Source organism: Schistocerca nitens, chromosome 9, assembly GCF_023898315.1.
Source record: "Schistocerca nitens isolate TAMUIC-IGC-003100 chromosome 9, iqSchNite1.1, whole genome shotgun sequence".
Classification (NCBI taxonomy): Eukaryota; Metazoa; Arthropoda; class Insecta; order Orthoptera; family Acrididae; genus Schistocerca; species Schistocerca nitens.
Genome location: NC_064622.1, coordinates 146,545,003 through 146,558,914, shown reverse-complemented (window position 1 = coordinate 146,558,914; position 13,912 = coordinate 146,545,003). Strand labels below are relative to the sequence as shown.

Sequence of the window (13,912 nt, the reverse complement as noted above, 5' to 3'; positions counted from 1 at the left end):
AGCGCGGACGGCTCCACGCAGCACAGTGGCGCAGTGGAAGCGTGCTGGGCCCATAACCCAGAGGTCCGTGGATCGAAACCACGCTCTGCTAAAATTATTCTTTTTCTTGGGTGCCTCGAGCTCGATCATTAAGCCTGGGGTGAGCTGGTTCAGCGTCAACAGCAACCCCTGTAAGTCGTGAAACGACGACGTCGTGTGAAGAATGCGAGAAACACTTCCTAAGACGCAGACTTTCTTACGATTTTGCAGTAACTACATTCCTTGATCGCAACGTTAATGTCCTTTCGGGCCACGCGTGCAACTTTCGCGATATAAAAATCGCACCTCCCCGGCGGGGAATCGAACCCCGGTCTCCCGCGTGACAGGCGGGGATACTAACCACTATACTACCGAGGAACACGCGATCGGTGACTATAATGCACGCACACTTATGTTTCTCAAGCATGTGATACATCTCAACTCTCGCGTCCCGATGCTTTCAGAGTCAGCTGCTACGAAATAAAAGTATGCCCCAGGTGAGGCTCGAACTCACAACCCCGGCATTGCTCACGGCTACTGCCTTATAAGTACCGTGCGCTAACCAATTGCGCCACTGGGGCTACAGCAGAGAGCTTTCAGTTAGCGATACTCACTTTGCTGCCAACCTGTTGTGGCTGCACACCCGTCATAAGATCGTCACCTGCGGCCATACTGCGAATTTAGCACCTGTCTACGAATGCCTCATTCGATTCTTGCTTCATATGCTACACTTACAAGCATATCAACCGCTTGTCCTCGCCGAAAAAAATGCAGAAAAACGCGCGCCTTGCCTTCTGCTACCTGTCCAACAGCGAGGGCAGATGTGTGGCAAGCTCTAAGCCGTGCAGGCGCACCGTGGCCGAGCAGCTGGAGGAGAGGTGCCTTCCTTGGCAGCTCCCTGCAGAGTGCGCAAGACCAGAGTGGCCGCGCCGCCGTTGTCAGTGGACGACATGCAGTTGCCGAGCCACGGAGAACACGTTGCTTTGCGATGTGCACCCGCCTCGTGGTAGAAAACGCAAACAGTGGCCCTGTGGCGCAACGGATAACGCGTCTGACTACGGATCAGAAGATTCCAGGTTCGAATCCTGGCAGGGTCGGCATTTTGTTAGTTGCGGGCGCGTAGCTAGGCAGTGGATTCGAATGTCTCCACCTTCGTGGAGTGCAATGTTAATCCTGAGCATCTCGCAGCTGCATCTCGAGACGATTGCGGTAAATATCGCTTCGTGCAAGCGTCAGCGTAGCGTCAGTCGAGCAAAGTCGAGACAAGTCAAGCTGAGAGATGTTACGCACTTAATTAAACGGTAGGCGCGGGAAACCGACGCAGACAACGCTTTCCAAGTGTCCCATGTCACGCACCGAAGAGCGCGGACGGCTCCACGCAGCACAGTGGCGCAGTGGAAGCGTGCTGGGCCCATAACCCAGAGGTCCGTGGATCGAAACCACGCTCTGCTAAAATTATTCTTTTTCTTGGGTGCCTCGAGCTCGATCATTAAGCCTGGGGTGAGCTGGTTCAGCGTCAACAGCAACCCCTGTAAGTCGTGAAACGACGACGTCGTGTGAAGAATGCGAGAAACACTTCCTAAGACGCAGACTTTCTTACGATTTTGCAGTAACTACATTCCTTGATCGCAACGTTAATGTCCTTTCGGGCCACGCGTGCAACTTTCGCGATATAAAAATCGCACCTCCCCGGCGGGGAATCGAACCCCGGTCTCCCGCGTGACAGGCGGGGATACTAACCACTATACTACCGAGGAACACGCGATCGGTGACTATAATGCACGCACACTTATGTTTCTCAAGCATGTGATACATCTCAACTCTCGCGTCCCGATGCTTTCAGAGTCAGCTGCTACGAAATAAAAGTATGCCCCAGGTGAGGCTCGAACTCACAACCCCGGCATTGCTCACGGCTACTGCCTTATAAGTACCGTGCGCTAACCAATTGCGCCACTGGGGCTACAGCAGAGAGCTTTCAGTTAGCGATACTCACTTTGCTGCCAACCTGTTGTGGCTGCACACCCGTCATAAGATCGTCACCTGCGGCCATACTGCGAATTTAGCACCTGTCTACGAATGCCTCATTCGATTCTTGCTTCATATGCTACACTTACAAGCATATCAACCGCTTGTCCTCGCCGAAAAAAATGCAGAAAAACGCGCGCCTTGCCTTCTGCTACCTGTCCAACAGCGAGGGCAGATGTGTGGCAAGCTCTAAGCCGTGCAGGCGCACCGTGGCCGAGCAGCTGGAGGAGAGGTGCCTTCCTTGGCAGCTCCCTGCAGAGTGCGCAAGACCAGAGTGGCCGCGCCGCCGTTGTCAGTGGACGACATGCAGTTGCCGAGCCACGGAGAACACGTTGCTTTGCGATGTGCACCCGCCTCGTGGTAGAAAACGCAAACAGTGGCCCTGTGGCGCAACGGATAACGCGTCTGACTACGGATCAGAAGATTCCAGGTTCGAATCCTGGCAGGGTCGGCATTTTGTTAGTTGCGGGCGCGTAGCTAGGCAGTGGATTCGAATGTCTCCACCTTCGTGGAGTGCAATGTTAATCCTGAGCATCTCGCAGCTGCATCTCGAGACGATTGCGGTAAATATCGCTTCGTGCAAGCGTCAGCGTAGCGTCAGTCGAGCAAAGTCGAGACAAGTCAAGCTGAGAGATGTTACGCACTTAATTAAACGGTAGGCGCGGGAAACCGACGCAGACAACGCTTTCCAAGTGTCCCATGTCACGCACCGAAGAGCGCGGACGGCTCCACGCAGCACAGTGGCGCAGTGGAAGCGTGCTGGGCCCATAACCCAGAGGTCCGTGGATCGAAACCACGCTCTGCTAAAATTATTCTTTTTCTTGGGTGCCTCGAGCTCGATCATTAAGCCTGGGGTGAGCTGGTTCAGCGTCAACAGCAACCCCTGTAAGTCGTGAAACGACGACGTCGTGTGAAGAATGCGAGAAACACTTCCTAAGACGCAGACTTTCTTACGATTTTGCAGTAACTACATTCCTTGATCGCAACGTTAATGTCCTTTCGGGCCACGCGTGCAACTTTCGCGATATAAAAATCGCACCTCCCCGGCGGGGAATCGAACCCCGGTCTCCCGCGTGACAGGCGGGGATACTAACCACTATACTACCGAGGAACACGCGACCGGTGACTATAATGCACGCACACTTATGTTTCTCAAGCAGGTGATACATCTCAACTCTCGCGTCCCGATGCTTTCAGAGTCAGCTGCTACGAAATAAAAGTATGCCCCAGGTGAGGCTCGAACTCACAACCCCGGCATTGCTCACGGCTACTGCCTTATAAGTACCGTGCGCTAACCAATTGCGCCACTGGGGCTACAGCAGAGAGCTTTCAGTTAGCGATACTCACTTTGCTGCCAACCTGTTGTGGCTGCACACCCGTCATAAGATCGTCACCTGCGGCCATACTGCGAATTTAGCACCTGTCTACGAATGCCTCATTCGATTCTTGCTTCATATGCTACACTTACAAGCATATCAACCGCTTGTCCTCGCCGAAAAAAATGCAGAAAAACGCGCGCCTTGCCTTCTGCTACCTGTCCAACAGCGAGGGCAGATGTGTGGCAAGCTCTAAGCCGTGCAGGCGCACCGTGGCCGAGCAGCTGGAGGAGAGGTGCCTTCCTTGGCAGCTCCCTGCAGAGTGCGCAAGACCAGAGTGGCCGCGCCGCCGTTGTCAGTGGACGACATGCAGTTGCCGAGCCACGGAGAACACGTTGCTTTGCGATGTGCACCCGCCTCGTGGTAGAAAACGCAAACAGTGGCCCTGTGGCGCAACGGATAACGCGTCTGACTACGGATCAGAAGATTCCAGGTTCGAATCCTGGCAGGGTCGGCATTTTGTTAGTTGCGGGCGCGTAGCTAGGCAGTGGATTCGAATGTCTCCACCTTCGTGGAGTGCAATGTTAATCCTGAGCATCTCGCAGCTGCATCTCGAGACGATTGCGGTAAATATCGCTTCGTGCAAGCGTCAGCGTAGCGTCAGTCGAGCAAAGTCGAGACAAGTCAAGCTGAGAGATGTTACGCACTTAATTAAACGGTAGGCGCGGGAAACCGACGCAGACAACGCTTTCCAAGTGTCCCATGTCACGCACCGAAGAGCGCGGACGGCTCCACGCAGCACAGTGGCGCAGTGGAAGCGTGCTGGGCCCATAACCCAGAGGTCCGTGGATCGAAACCACGCTCTGCTAAAATTATTCTTTTTCTTGGGTGCCTCGAGCTCGATCATTAAGCCTGGGGTGAGCTGGTTCAGCGTCAACAGCAACCCCTGTAAGTCGTGAAACGACGACGTCGTGTGAAGAATGCGAGAAACACTTCCTAAGACGCAGACTTTCTTACGATTTTGCAGTAACTACATTCCTTGATCGCAACGTTAATGTCCTTTCGGGCCACGCGTGCAACTTTCGCGATATAAAAATCGCACCTCCCCGGCGGGGAATCGAACCCCGGTCTCCCGCGTGACAGGCGGGGATACTAACCACTATACTACCGAGGAACACGCGATCGGTGACTATAATGCACGCACACTTATGTTTCTCAAGCATGTGATACATCTCAACTCTCGCGTCCCGATGCTTTCAGAGTCAGCTGCTACGAAATAAAAGTATGCCCCAGGTGAGGCTCGAACTCACAACCCCGGCATTGCTCACGGCTACTGCCTTATAAGTACCGTGCGCTAACCAATTGCGCCACTGGGGCTACAGCAGAGAGCTTTCAGTTAGCGATACTCACTTTGCTGCCAACCTGTTGTGGCTGCACACCCGTCATAAGATCGTCACCTGCGGCCATACTGCGAATTTAGCACCTGTCTACGAATGCCTCATTCGATTCTTGCTTCATATGCTACACTTACAAGCATATCAACCGCTTGTCCTCGCCGAAAAAAATGCAGAAAAACGCGCGCCTTGCCTTCTGCTACCTGTCCAACAGCGAGGGCAGATGTGTGGCAAGCTCTAAGCCGTGCAGGCGCACCGTGGCCGAGCAGCTGGAGGAGAGGTGCCTTCCTTGGCAGCTCCCTGCAGAGTGCGCAAGACCAGAGTGGCCGCGCCGCCGTTGTCAGTGGACGACATGCAGTTGCCGAGCCACGGAGAACACGTTGCTTTGCGATGTGCACCCGCCTCGTGGTAGAAAACGCAAACAGTGGCCCTGTGGCGCAACGGATAACGCGTCTGACTACGGATCAGAAGATTCCAGGTTCGAATCCTGGCAGGGTCGGCATTTTGTTAGTTGCGGGCGCGTAGCTAGGCAGTGGATTCGAATGTCTCCACCTTCGTGGAGTGCAATGTTAATCCTGAGCATCTCGCAGCTGCATCTCGAGACGATTGCGGTAAATATCGCTTCGTGCAAGCGTCAGCGTAGCGTCAGTCGAGCAAAGTCGAGACAAGTCAAGCTGAGAGATGTTACGCACTTAATTAAACGGTAGGCGCGGGAAACCGACGCAGACAACGCTTTCCAAGTGTCCCATGTCACGCACCGAAGAGCGCGGACGGCTCCACGCAGCACAGTGGCGCAGTGGAAGCGTGCTGGGCCCATAACCCAGAGGTCCGTGGATCGAAACCACGCTCTGCTAAAATTATTCTTTTTCTTGGGTGCCTCGAGCTCGATCATTAAGCCTGGGGTGAGCTGGTTCAGCGTCAACAGCAACCCCTGTAAGTCGTGAAACGACGACGTCGTGTGAAGAATGCGAGAAACACTTCCTAAGACGCAGACTTTCTTACGATTTTGCAGTAACTACATTCCTTGATCGCAACGTTAATGTCCTTTCGGGCCACGCGTGCAACTTTCGCGATATAAAAATCGCACCTCCCCGGCGGGGAATCGAACCCCGGTCTCCCGCGTGACAGGCGGGGATACTAACCACTATACTACCGAGGAACACGCGATCGGTGACTATAATGCACGCACACTTATGTTTCTCAAGCATGTGATACATCTCAACTCTCGCGTCCCGATGCTTTCAGAGTCAGCTGCTACGAAATAAAAGTATGCCCCAGGTGAGGCTCGAACTCACAACCCCGGCATTGCTCACGGCTACTGCCTTATAAGTACCGTGCGCTAACCAATTGCGCCACTGGGGCTACAGCAGAGAGCTTTCAGTTAGCGATACTCACTTTGCTGCCAACCTGTTGTGGCTGCACACCCGTCATAAGATCGTCACCTGCGGCCATACTGCGAATTTAGCACCTGTCTACGAATGCCTCATTCGATTCTTGCTTCATATGCTACACTTACAAGCATATCAACCGCTTGTCCTCGCCGAAAAAAATGCAGAAAAACGCGCGCCTTGCCTTCTGCTACCTGTCCAACAGCGAGGGCAGATGTGTGGCAAGCTCTAAGCCGTGCAGGCGCACCGTGGCCGAGCAGCTGGAGGAGAGGTGCCTTCCTTGGCAGCTCCCTGCAGAGTGCGCAAGACCAGAGTGGCCGCGCCGCCGTTGTCAGTGGACGACATGCAGTTGCCGAGCCACGGAGAACACGTTGCTTTGCGATGTGCACCCGCCTCGTGGTAGAAAACGCAAACAGTGGCCCTGTGGCGCAACGGATAACGCGTCTGACTACGGATCAGAAGATTCCAGGTTCGAATCCTGGCAGGGTCGGCATTTTGTTAGTTGCGGGCGCGTAGCTAGGCAGTGGATTCGAATGTCTCCACCTTCGTGGAGTGCAATGTTAATCCTGAGCATCTCGCAGCTGCATCTCGAGACGATTGCGGTAAATATCGCTTCGTGCAAGCGTCAGCGTAGCGTCAGTCGAGCAAAGTCGAGACAAGTCAAGCTGAGAGATGTTACGCACTTAATTAAACGGTAGGCGCGGGAAACCGACGCAGACAACGCTTTCCAAGTGTCCCATGTCACGCACCGAAGAGCGCGGACGGCTCCACGCAGCACAGTGGCGCAGTGGAAGCGTGCTGGGCCCATAACCCAGAGGTCCGTGGATCGAAACCACGCTCTGCTAAAATTATTCTTTTTCTTGGGTGCCTCGAGCTCGATCATTAAGCCTGGGGTGAGCTGGTTCAGCGTCAACAGCAACCCCTGTAAGTCGTGAAACGACGACGTCGTGTGAAGAATGCGAGAAACACTTCCTAAGACGCAGACTTTCTTACGATTTTGCAGTAACTACATTCCTTGATCGCAACGTTAATGTCCTTTCGGGCCACGCGTGCAACTTTCGCGATATAAAAATCGCACCTCCCCGGCGGGGAATCGAACCCCGGTCTCCCGCGTGACAGGCGGGGATACTAACCACTATACTACCGAGGAACACGCGACCGGTGACTATAATGCACGCACACTTATGTTTCTCAAGCAGGTGATACATCTCAACTCTCGCGTCCCGATGCTTTCAGAGTCAGCTGCTACGAAATAAAAGTATGCCCCAGGTGAGGCTCGAACTCACAACCCCGGCATTGCTCACGGCTACTGCCTTATAAGTACCGTGCGCTAACCAATTGCGCCACTGGGGCTACAGCAGAGAGCTTTCAGTTAGCGATACTCACTTTGCTGCCAACCTGTTGTGGCTGCACACCCGTCATAAGATCGTCACCTGCGGCCATACTGCGAATTTAGCACCTGTCTACGAATGCCTCATTCGATTCTTGCTTCATATGCTACACTTACAAGCATATCAACCGCTTGTCCTCGCCGAAAAAAATGCAGAAAAACGCGCGCCTTGCCTTCTGCTACCTGTCCAACAGCGAGGGCAGATGTGTGGCAAGCTCTAAGCCGTGCAGGCGCACCGTGGCCGAGCAGCTGGAGGAGAGGTGCCTTCCTTGGCAGCTCCCTGCAGAGTGCGCAAGACCAGAGTGGCCGCGCCGCCGTTGTCAGTGGACGACATGCAGTTGCCGAGCCACGGAGAACACGTTGCTTTGCGATGTGCACCCGCCTCGTGGTAGAAAACGCAAACAGTGGCCCTGTGGCGCAACGGATAACGCGTCTGACTACGGATCAGAAGATTCCAGGTTCGAATCCTGGCAGGGTCGGCATTTTGTTAGTTGCGGGCGCGTAGCTAGGCAGTGGATTCGAATGTCTCCACCTTCGTGGAGTGCAATGTTAATCCTGAGCATCTCGCAGCTGCATCTCGAGACGATTGCGGTAAATATCGCTTCGTGCAAGCGTCAGCGTAGCGTCAGTCGAGCAAAGTCGAGACAAGTCAAGCTGAGAGATGTTACGCACTTAATTAAACGGTAGGCGCGGGAAACCGACGCAGACAACGCTTTCCAAGTGTCCCATGTCACGCACCGAAGAGCGCGGACGGCTCCACGCAGCAGAGTGGCGCAGTGGAAGCGTGCTGGGCCCATAACCCAGAGGTCCGTGGATCGAAACCACGCTCTGCTAAAATTATTCTTTTTCTTGGGTGCCTCGAGCTCGATCATTAAGCCTGGGGTGAGCTGGTTCAGCGTCAACAGCAACCCCTGTAAGTCGTGAAACGACGACGTCGTGTGAAGAATGCGAGAAACACTTCCTAAGACGCAGACTTTCTTACGATTTTGCAGTAACTACATTCCTTGATCGCAACGTTAATGTCCTTTCGGGCCACGCGTGCAACTTTCGCGATATAAAAATCGCACCTCCCCGGCGGGGAATCGAACCCCGGTCTCCCGCGTGACAGGCGGGGATACTAACCACTATACTACCGAGGAACACGCGATCGGTGACTATAATGCACGCACACTTATGTTTCTCAAGCATGTGATACATCTCAACTCTCGCGTCCCGATGCTTTCAGAGTCAGCTGCTACGAAATAAAAGTATGCCCCAGGTGAGGCTCGAACTCACAACCCCGGCATTGCTCACGGCTACTGCCTTATAAGTACCGTGCGCTAACCAATTGCGCCACTGGGGCTACAGCAGAGAGCTTTCAGTTAGCGATACTCACTTTGCTGCCAACCTGTTGTGGCTGCACACCCGTCATAAGATCGTCACCTGCGGCCATACTGCGAATTTAGCACCTGTCTACGAATGCCTCATTCGATTCTTGCTTCATATGCTACACTTACAAGCATATCAACCGCTTGTCCTCGCCGAAAAAAATGCAGAAAAACGCGCGCCTTGCCTTCTGCTACCTGTCCAACAGCGAGGGCAGATGTGTGGCAAGCTCTAAGCCGTGCAGGCGCACCGTGGCCGAGCAGCTGGAGGAGAGGTGCCTTCCTTGGCAGCTCCCTGCAGAGTGCGCAAGACCAGAGTGGCCGCGCCGCCGTTGTCAGTGGACGACATGCAGTTGCCGAGCCACGGAGAACACGTTGCTTTGCGATGTGCACCCGCCTCGTGGTAGAAAACGCAAACAGTGGCCCTGTGGCGCAACGGATAACGCGTCTGACTACGGATCAGAAGATTCCAGGTTCGAATCCTGGCAGGGTCGGCATTTTGTTAGTTGCGGGCGCGTAGCTAGGCAGTGGATTCGAATGTCTCCACCTTCGTGGAGTGCAATGTTAATCCTGAGCATCTCGCAGCTGCATCTCGAGACGATTGCGGTAAATATCGCTTCGTGCAAGCGTCAGCGTAGCGTCAGTCGAGCAAAGTCGAGACAAGTCAAGCTGAGAGATGTTACGCACTTAATTAAACGGTAGGCGCGGGAAACCGACGCAGACAACGCTTTCCAAGTGTCCCATGTCACGCACCGAAGAGCGCGGACGGCTCCACGCAGCACAGTGGCGCAGTGGAAGCGTGCTGGGCCCATAACCCAGAGGTCCGTGGATCGAAACCACGCTCTGCTAAAATTATTCTTTTTCTTGGGTGCCTCGAGCTCGATCATTAAGCCTGGGGTGAGCTGGTTCAGCGTCAACAGCAACCCCTGTAAGTCGTGAAACGACGACGTCGTGTGAAGAATGCGAGAAACACTTCCTAAGACGCAGACTTTCTTACGATTTTGCAGTAACTACATTCCTTGATCGCAACGTTAATGTCCTTTCGGGCCACGCGTGCAACTTTCGCGATATAAAAATCGCACCTCCCCGGCGGGGAATCGAACCCCGGTCTCCCGCGTGACAGGCGGGGATACTAACCACTATACTACCGAGGAACACGCGACCGGTGACTATAATGCACGCACACTTATGTTTCTCAAGCAGGTGATACATCTCAACTCTCGCGTCCCGATGCTTTCAGAGTCAGCTGCTACGAAATAAAAGTATGCCCCAGGTGAGGCTCGAACTCACAACCCCGGCATTGCTCACGGCTACTGCCTTATAAGTACCGTGCGCTAACCAATTGCGCCACTGGGGCTACAGCAGAGAGCTTTCAGTTAGCGATACTCACTTTGCTGCCAACCTGTTGTGGCTGCACACCCGTCATAAGATCGTCACCTGCGGCCATACTGCGAATTTAGCACCTGTCTACGAATGCCTCATTCGATTCTTGCTTCATATGCTACACTTACAAGCATATCAACCGCTTGTCCTCGCCGAAAAAAATGCAGAAAAACGCGCGCCTTGCCTTCTGCTACCTGTCCAACAGCGAGGGCAGATGTGTGGCAAGCTCTAAGCCGTGCAGGCGCACCGTGGCCGAGCAGCTGGAGGAGAGGTGCCTTCCTTGGCAGCTCCCTGCAGAGTGCGCAAGACCAGAGTGGCCGCGCCGCCGTTGTCAGTGGACGACATGCAGTTGCCGAGCCACGGAGAACACGTTGCTTTGCGATGTGCACCCGCCTCGTGGTAGAAAACGCAAACAGTGGCCCTGTGGCGCAACGGATAACGCGTCTGACTACGGATCAGAAGATTCCAGGTTCGAATCCTGGCAGGGTCGGCATTTTGTTAGTTGCGGGCGCGTAGCTAGGCAGTGGATTCGAATGTCTCCACCTTCGTGGAGTGCAATGTTAATCCTGAGCATCTCGCAGCTGCATCTCGAGACGATTGCGGTAAATATCGCTTCGTGCAAGCGTCAGCGTAGCGTCAGTCGAGCAAAGTCGAGACAAGTCAAGCTGAGAGATGTTACGCACTTAATTAAACGGTAGGCGCGGGAAACCGACGCAGACAACGCTTTCCAAGTGTCCCATGTCACGCACCGAAGAGCGCGGACGGCTCCACGCAGCACAGTGGCGCAGTGGAAGCGTGCTGGGCCCATAACCCAGAGGTCCGTGGATCGAAACCACGCTCTGCTAAAATTATTCTTTTTCTTGGGTGCCTCGAGCTCGATCATTAAGCCTGGGGTGAGCTGGTTCAGCGTCAACAGCAACCCCTGTAAGTCGTGAAACGACGACGTCGTGTGAAGAATGCGAGAAACACTTCCTAAGACGCAGACTTTCTTACGATTTTGCAGTAACTACATTCCTTGATCGCAACGTTAATGTCCTTTCGGGCCACGCGTGCAACTTTCGCGATATAAAAATCGCACCTCCCCGGCGGGGAATCGAACCCCGGTCTCCCGCGTGACAGGCGGGGATACTAACCACTATACTACCGAGGAACACGCGATCGGTGACTATAATGCACGCACACTTATGTTTCTCAAGCATGTGATACATCTCAACTCTCGCGTCCCGATGCTTTCAGAGTCAGCTGCTACGAAATAAAAGTATGCCCCAGGTGAGGCTCGAACTCACAACCCCGGCATTGCTCACGGCTACTGCCTTATAAGTACCGTGCGCTAACCAATTGCGCCACTGGGGCTACAGCAGAGAGCTTTCAGTTAGCGATACTCACTTTGCTGCCAACCTGTTGTGGCTGCACACCCGTCATAAGATCGTCACCTGCGGCCATACTGCGAATTTAGCACCTGTCTACGAATGCCTCATTCGATTCTTGCTTCATATGCTACACTTACAAGCATATCAACCGCTTGTCCTCGCCGAAAAAAATGCAGAAAAACGCGCGCCTTGCCTTCTGCTACCTGTCCAACAGCGAGGGCAGATGTGTGGCAAGCTCTAAGCCGTGCAGGCGCACCGTGGCCGAGCAGCTGGAGGAGAGGTGCCTTCCTTGGCAGCTCCCTGCAGAGTGCGCAAGACCAGAGTGGCCGCGCCGCCGTTGTCAGTGGACGACATGCAGTTGCCGAGCCACGGAGAACACGTTGCTTTGCGATGTGCACCCGCCTCGTGGTAGAAAACGCAAACAGTGGCCCTGTGGCGCAACGGATAACGCGTCTGACTACGGATCAGAAGATTCCAGGTTCGAATCCTGGCAGGGTCGGCATTTTGTTAGTTGCGGGCGCGTAGCTAGGCAGTGGATTCGAATGTCTCCACCTTCGTGGAGTGCAATGTTAATCCTGAGCATCTCGCAGCTGCATCTCGAGACGATTGCGGTAAATATCGCTTCGTGCAAGCGTCAGCGTAGCGTCAGTCGAGCAAAGTCGAGACAAGTCAAGCTGAGAGATGTTACGCACTTAATTAAACGGTAGGCGCGGGAAACCGACGCAGACAACGCTTTCCAAGTGTCCCATGTCACGCACCGAAGAGCGCGGACGGCTCCACGCAGCACAGTGGCGCAGTGGAAGCGTGCTGGGCCCATAACCCAGAGGTCCGTGGATCGAAACCACGCTCTGCTAAAATTATTCTTTTTCTTGGGTGCCTCGAGCTCGATCATTAAGCCTGGGGTGAGCTGGTTCAGCGTCAACAGCAACCCCTGTAAGTCGTGAAACGACGACGTCGTGTGAAGAATGCGAGAAACACTTCCTAAGACGCAGACTTTCTTACGATTTTGCAGTAACTACATTCCTTGATCGCAACGTTAATGTCCTTTCGGGCCACGCGTGCAACTTTCGCGATATAAAAATCGCACCTCCCCGGCGGGGAATCGAACCCCGGTCTCCCGCGTGACAGGCGGGGATACTAACCACTATACTACCGAGGAACACGCGATCGGTGACTATAATGCACGCACACTTATGTTTCTCAAGCATGTGATACATCTCAACTCTCGCGTCCCGATGCTTTCAGAGTCAGCTGCTACGAAATAAAAGTATGCCCCAGGTGAGGCTCGAACTCACAACCCCGGCATTGCTCACGGCTACTGCCTTATAAGTACCGTGCGCTAACCAATTGCGCCACTGGGGCTACAGCAGAGAGCTTTCAGTTAGCGATACTCACTTTGCTGCCAACCTGTTGTGGCTGCACACCCGTCATAAGATCGTCACCTGCGGCCATACTGCGAATTTAGCACCTGTCTACGAATGCCTCATTCGATTCTTGCTTCATATGCTACACTTACAAGCATATCAACCGCTTGTCCTCGCCGAAAAAAATGCAGAAAAACGCGCGCCTTGCCTTCTGCTACCTGTCCAACAGCGAGGGCAGATGTGTGGCAAGCTCTAAGCCGTGCAGGCGCACCGTGGCCGAGCAGCTGGAGGAGAGGTGCCTTCCTTGGCAGCTCCCTGCAGAGTGCGCAAGACCAGAGTGGCCGCGCCGCCGTTGTCAGTGGACGACATGCAGTTGCCGAGCCACGGAGAACACGTTGCTTTGCGATGTGCACCCGCCTCGTGGTAGAAAACGCAAACAGTGGCCCTGTGGCGCAACGGATAACGCGTCTGACTACGGATCAGAAGATTCCAGGTTCGAATCCTGGCAGGGTCGGCATTTTGTTAGTTGCGGGCGCGTAGCTAGGCAGTGGATTCGAATGTCTCCACCTTCGTGGAGTGCAATGTTAATCCTGAGCATCTCGCAGCTGCATCTCGAGACGATTGCGGTAAATATCGCTTCGTGCAAGCGTCAGCGTAGCGTCAGTCGAGCAAAGTCGAGACAAGTCAAGCTGAGAGATGTTACGCACTTAATTAAACGGTAGGCGCGGGAAACCGACGCAGACAACGCTTTCCAAGTGTCCCATGTCACGCACCGAAGAGCGCGGACGGCTCCACGCAGCACAGTGGCGCAGTGGAAGCGTGCTGGGCCCATAACCCAGAGGTCCGTGGATCGAAACCACGCTCTGCTAAAATTATTCTTTTTCTTGGGTGCCTCGAGCT

At 54.2% G+C, this 13,912-nt stretch overlaps 31 non-coding genes across 31 annotated transcripts; 11 read left to right on the top strand and 20 right to left on the bottom strand.

Annotated features, from left to right (window-relative positions):
• Positions 1-324: 324 nt before the first annotated feature.
• On the bottom strand, positions 325-396 carry Trnad-guc (transfer RNA aspartic acid (anticodon GUC)). The gene has a single exon. It is a non-coding gene; the product is annotated as a tRNA-Asp (tRNA).
• A 111-nt stretch (positions 397-507) lies between these two features.
• Positions 508-599, bottom strand: Trnai-uau (transfer RNA isoleucine (anticodon UAU)). The gene is given in 2 exon segments: positions 508-543; positions 562-599. It is a non-coding gene; the product is annotated as a tRNA-Ile (tRNA).
• A 443-nt stretch (positions 600-1,042) lies between these two features.
• On the top strand, positions 1,043-1,115 carry Trnar-acg (transfer RNA arginine (anticodon ACG)). The gene has a single exon. It is a non-coding gene; the product is annotated as a tRNA-Arg (tRNA).
• Positions 1,116-1,703: 588 nt separating this feature from the next.
• Trnad-guc (transfer RNA aspartic acid (anticodon GUC)) lies at positions 1,704-1,775 on the bottom strand. Its single transcript has one exon. It is a non-coding gene; the product is annotated as a tRNA-Asp (tRNA).
• A 111-nt stretch (positions 1,776-1,886) lies between these two features.
• Positions 1,887-1,978, bottom strand: Trnai-uau (transfer RNA isoleucine (anticodon UAU)). Its single transcript is given in 2 exon segments — positions 1,887-1,922; positions 1,941-1,978. It is a non-coding gene; the product is annotated as a tRNA-Ile (tRNA).
• A 443-nt stretch (positions 1,979-2,421) lies between these two features.
• Positions 2,422-2,494, top strand: Trnar-acg (transfer RNA arginine (anticodon ACG)). The gene has a single exon. It is a non-coding gene; the product is annotated as a tRNA-Arg (tRNA).
• Positions 2,495-3,082: 588 nt separating this feature from the next.
• On the bottom strand, positions 3,083-3,154 carry Trnad-guc (transfer RNA aspartic acid (anticodon GUC)). The gene has a single exon. It is a non-coding gene; the product is annotated as a tRNA-Asp (tRNA).
• A 111-nt stretch (positions 3,155-3,265) lies between these two features.
• On the bottom strand, positions 3,266-3,357 carry Trnai-uau (transfer RNA isoleucine (anticodon UAU)). Its single transcript is given in 2 exon segments — positions 3,266-3,301; positions 3,320-3,357. It is a non-coding gene; the product is annotated as a tRNA-Ile (tRNA).
• Positions 3,358-3,800: 443 nt separating this feature from the next.
• On the top strand, positions 3,801-3,873 carry Trnar-acg (transfer RNA arginine (anticodon ACG)). Its single transcript has one exon. It is a non-coding gene; the product is annotated as a tRNA-Arg (tRNA).
• Positions 3,874-4,461: 588 nt separating this feature from the next.
• Trnad-guc (transfer RNA aspartic acid (anticodon GUC)) lies at positions 4,462-4,533 on the bottom strand. The gene has a single exon. It is a non-coding gene; the product is annotated as a tRNA-Asp (tRNA).
• Positions 4,534-4,644: 111 nt separating this feature from the next.
• On the bottom strand, positions 4,645-4,736 carry Trnai-uau (transfer RNA isoleucine (anticodon UAU)). Its single transcript is given in 2 exon segments — positions 4,645-4,680; positions 4,699-4,736. It is a non-coding gene; the product is annotated as a tRNA-Ile (tRNA).
• Positions 4,737-5,179: 443 nt separating this feature from the next.
• On the top strand, positions 5,180-5,252 carry Trnar-acg (transfer RNA arginine (anticodon ACG)). Its single transcript has one exon. It is a non-coding gene; the product is annotated as a tRNA-Arg (tRNA).
• Positions 5,253-5,840: 588 nt separating this feature from the next.
• On the bottom strand, positions 5,841-5,912 carry Trnad-guc (transfer RNA aspartic acid (anticodon GUC)). The gene has a single exon. It is a non-coding gene; the product is annotated as a tRNA-Asp (tRNA).
• A 111-nt stretch (positions 5,913-6,023) lies between these two features.
• Positions 6,024-6,115, bottom strand: Trnai-uau (transfer RNA isoleucine (anticodon UAU)). The gene is given in 2 exon segments: positions 6,024-6,059; positions 6,078-6,115. It is a non-coding gene; the product is annotated as a tRNA-Ile (tRNA).
• Positions 6,116-6,558: 443 nt separating this feature from the next.
• Positions 6,559-6,631, top strand: Trnar-acg (transfer RNA arginine (anticodon ACG)). Its single transcript has one exon. It is a non-coding gene; the product is annotated as a tRNA-Arg (tRNA).
• Positions 6,632-7,219: 588 nt separating this feature from the next.
• Positions 7,220-7,291, bottom strand: Trnad-guc (transfer RNA aspartic acid (anticodon GUC)). The gene has a single exon. It is a non-coding gene; the product is annotated as a tRNA-Asp (tRNA).
• A 111-nt stretch (positions 7,292-7,402) lies between these two features.
• On the bottom strand, positions 7,403-7,494 carry Trnai-uau (transfer RNA isoleucine (anticodon UAU)). The gene is given in 2 exon segments: positions 7,403-7,438; positions 7,457-7,494. It is a non-coding gene; the product is annotated as a tRNA-Ile (tRNA).
• A 443-nt stretch (positions 7,495-7,937) lies between these two features.
• On the top strand, positions 7,938-8,010 carry Trnar-acg (transfer RNA arginine (anticodon ACG)). Its single transcript has one exon. It is a non-coding gene; the product is annotated as a tRNA-Arg (tRNA).
• A 283-nt stretch (positions 8,011-8,293) lies between these two features.
• On the top strand, positions 8,294-8,365 carry Trnam-cau (transfer RNA methionine (anticodon CAU)). Its single transcript has one exon. It is a non-coding gene; the product is annotated as a tRNA-Met (tRNA).
• A 233-nt stretch (positions 8,366-8,598) lies between these two features.
• On the bottom strand, positions 8,599-8,670 carry Trnad-guc (transfer RNA aspartic acid (anticodon GUC)). Its single transcript has one exon. It is a non-coding gene; the product is annotated as a tRNA-Asp (tRNA).
• A 111-nt stretch (positions 8,671-8,781) lies between these two features.
• Positions 8,782-8,873, bottom strand: Trnai-uau (transfer RNA isoleucine (anticodon UAU)). The gene is given in 2 exon segments: positions 8,782-8,817; positions 8,836-8,873. It is a non-coding gene; the product is annotated as a tRNA-Ile (tRNA).
• A 443-nt stretch (positions 8,874-9,316) lies between these two features.
• Positions 9,317-9,389, top strand: Trnar-acg (transfer RNA arginine (anticodon ACG)). Its single transcript has one exon. It is a non-coding gene; the product is annotated as a tRNA-Arg (tRNA).
• A 588-nt stretch (positions 9,390-9,977) lies between these two features.
• Trnad-guc (transfer RNA aspartic acid (anticodon GUC)) lies at positions 9,978-10,049 on the bottom strand. The gene has a single exon. It is a non-coding gene; the product is annotated as a tRNA-Asp (tRNA).
• A 111-nt stretch (positions 10,050-10,160) lies between these two features.
• On the bottom strand, positions 10,161-10,252 carry Trnai-uau (transfer RNA isoleucine (anticodon UAU)). The gene is given in 2 exon segments: positions 10,161-10,196; positions 10,215-10,252. It is a non-coding gene; the product is annotated as a tRNA-Ile (tRNA).
• A 443-nt stretch (positions 10,253-10,695) lies between these two features.
• On the top strand, positions 10,696-10,768 carry Trnar-acg (transfer RNA arginine (anticodon ACG)). The gene has a single exon. It is a non-coding gene; the product is annotated as a tRNA-Arg (tRNA).
• Positions 10,769-11,356: 588 nt separating this feature from the next.
• Trnad-guc (transfer RNA aspartic acid (anticodon GUC)) lies at positions 11,357-11,428 on the bottom strand. Its single transcript has one exon. It is a non-coding gene; the product is annotated as a tRNA-Asp (tRNA).
• A 111-nt stretch (positions 11,429-11,539) lies between these two features.
• Positions 11,540-11,631, bottom strand: Trnai-uau (transfer RNA isoleucine (anticodon UAU)). The gene is given in 2 exon segments: positions 11,540-11,575; positions 11,594-11,631. It is a non-coding gene; the product is annotated as a tRNA-Ile (tRNA).
• Positions 11,632-12,074: 443 nt separating this feature from the next.
• On the top strand, positions 12,075-12,147 carry Trnar-acg (transfer RNA arginine (anticodon ACG)). The gene has a single exon. It is a non-coding gene; the product is annotated as a tRNA-Arg (tRNA).
• A 588-nt stretch (positions 12,148-12,735) lies between these two features.
• Positions 12,736-12,807, bottom strand: Trnad-guc (transfer RNA aspartic acid (anticodon GUC)). Its single transcript has one exon. It is a non-coding gene; the product is annotated as a tRNA-Asp (tRNA).
• Positions 12,808-12,918: 111 nt separating this feature from the next.
• Trnai-uau (transfer RNA isoleucine (anticodon UAU)) lies at positions 12,919-13,010 on the bottom strand. The gene is given in 2 exon segments: positions 12,919-12,954; positions 12,973-13,010. It is a non-coding gene; the product is annotated as a tRNA-Ile (tRNA).
• Positions 13,011-13,453: 443 nt separating this feature from the next.
• Trnar-acg (transfer RNA arginine (anticodon ACG)) lies at positions 13,454-13,526 on the top strand. Its single transcript has one exon. It is a non-coding gene; the product is annotated as a tRNA-Arg (tRNA).
• Positions 13,527-13,912: the final 386 nt, after the last annotated feature.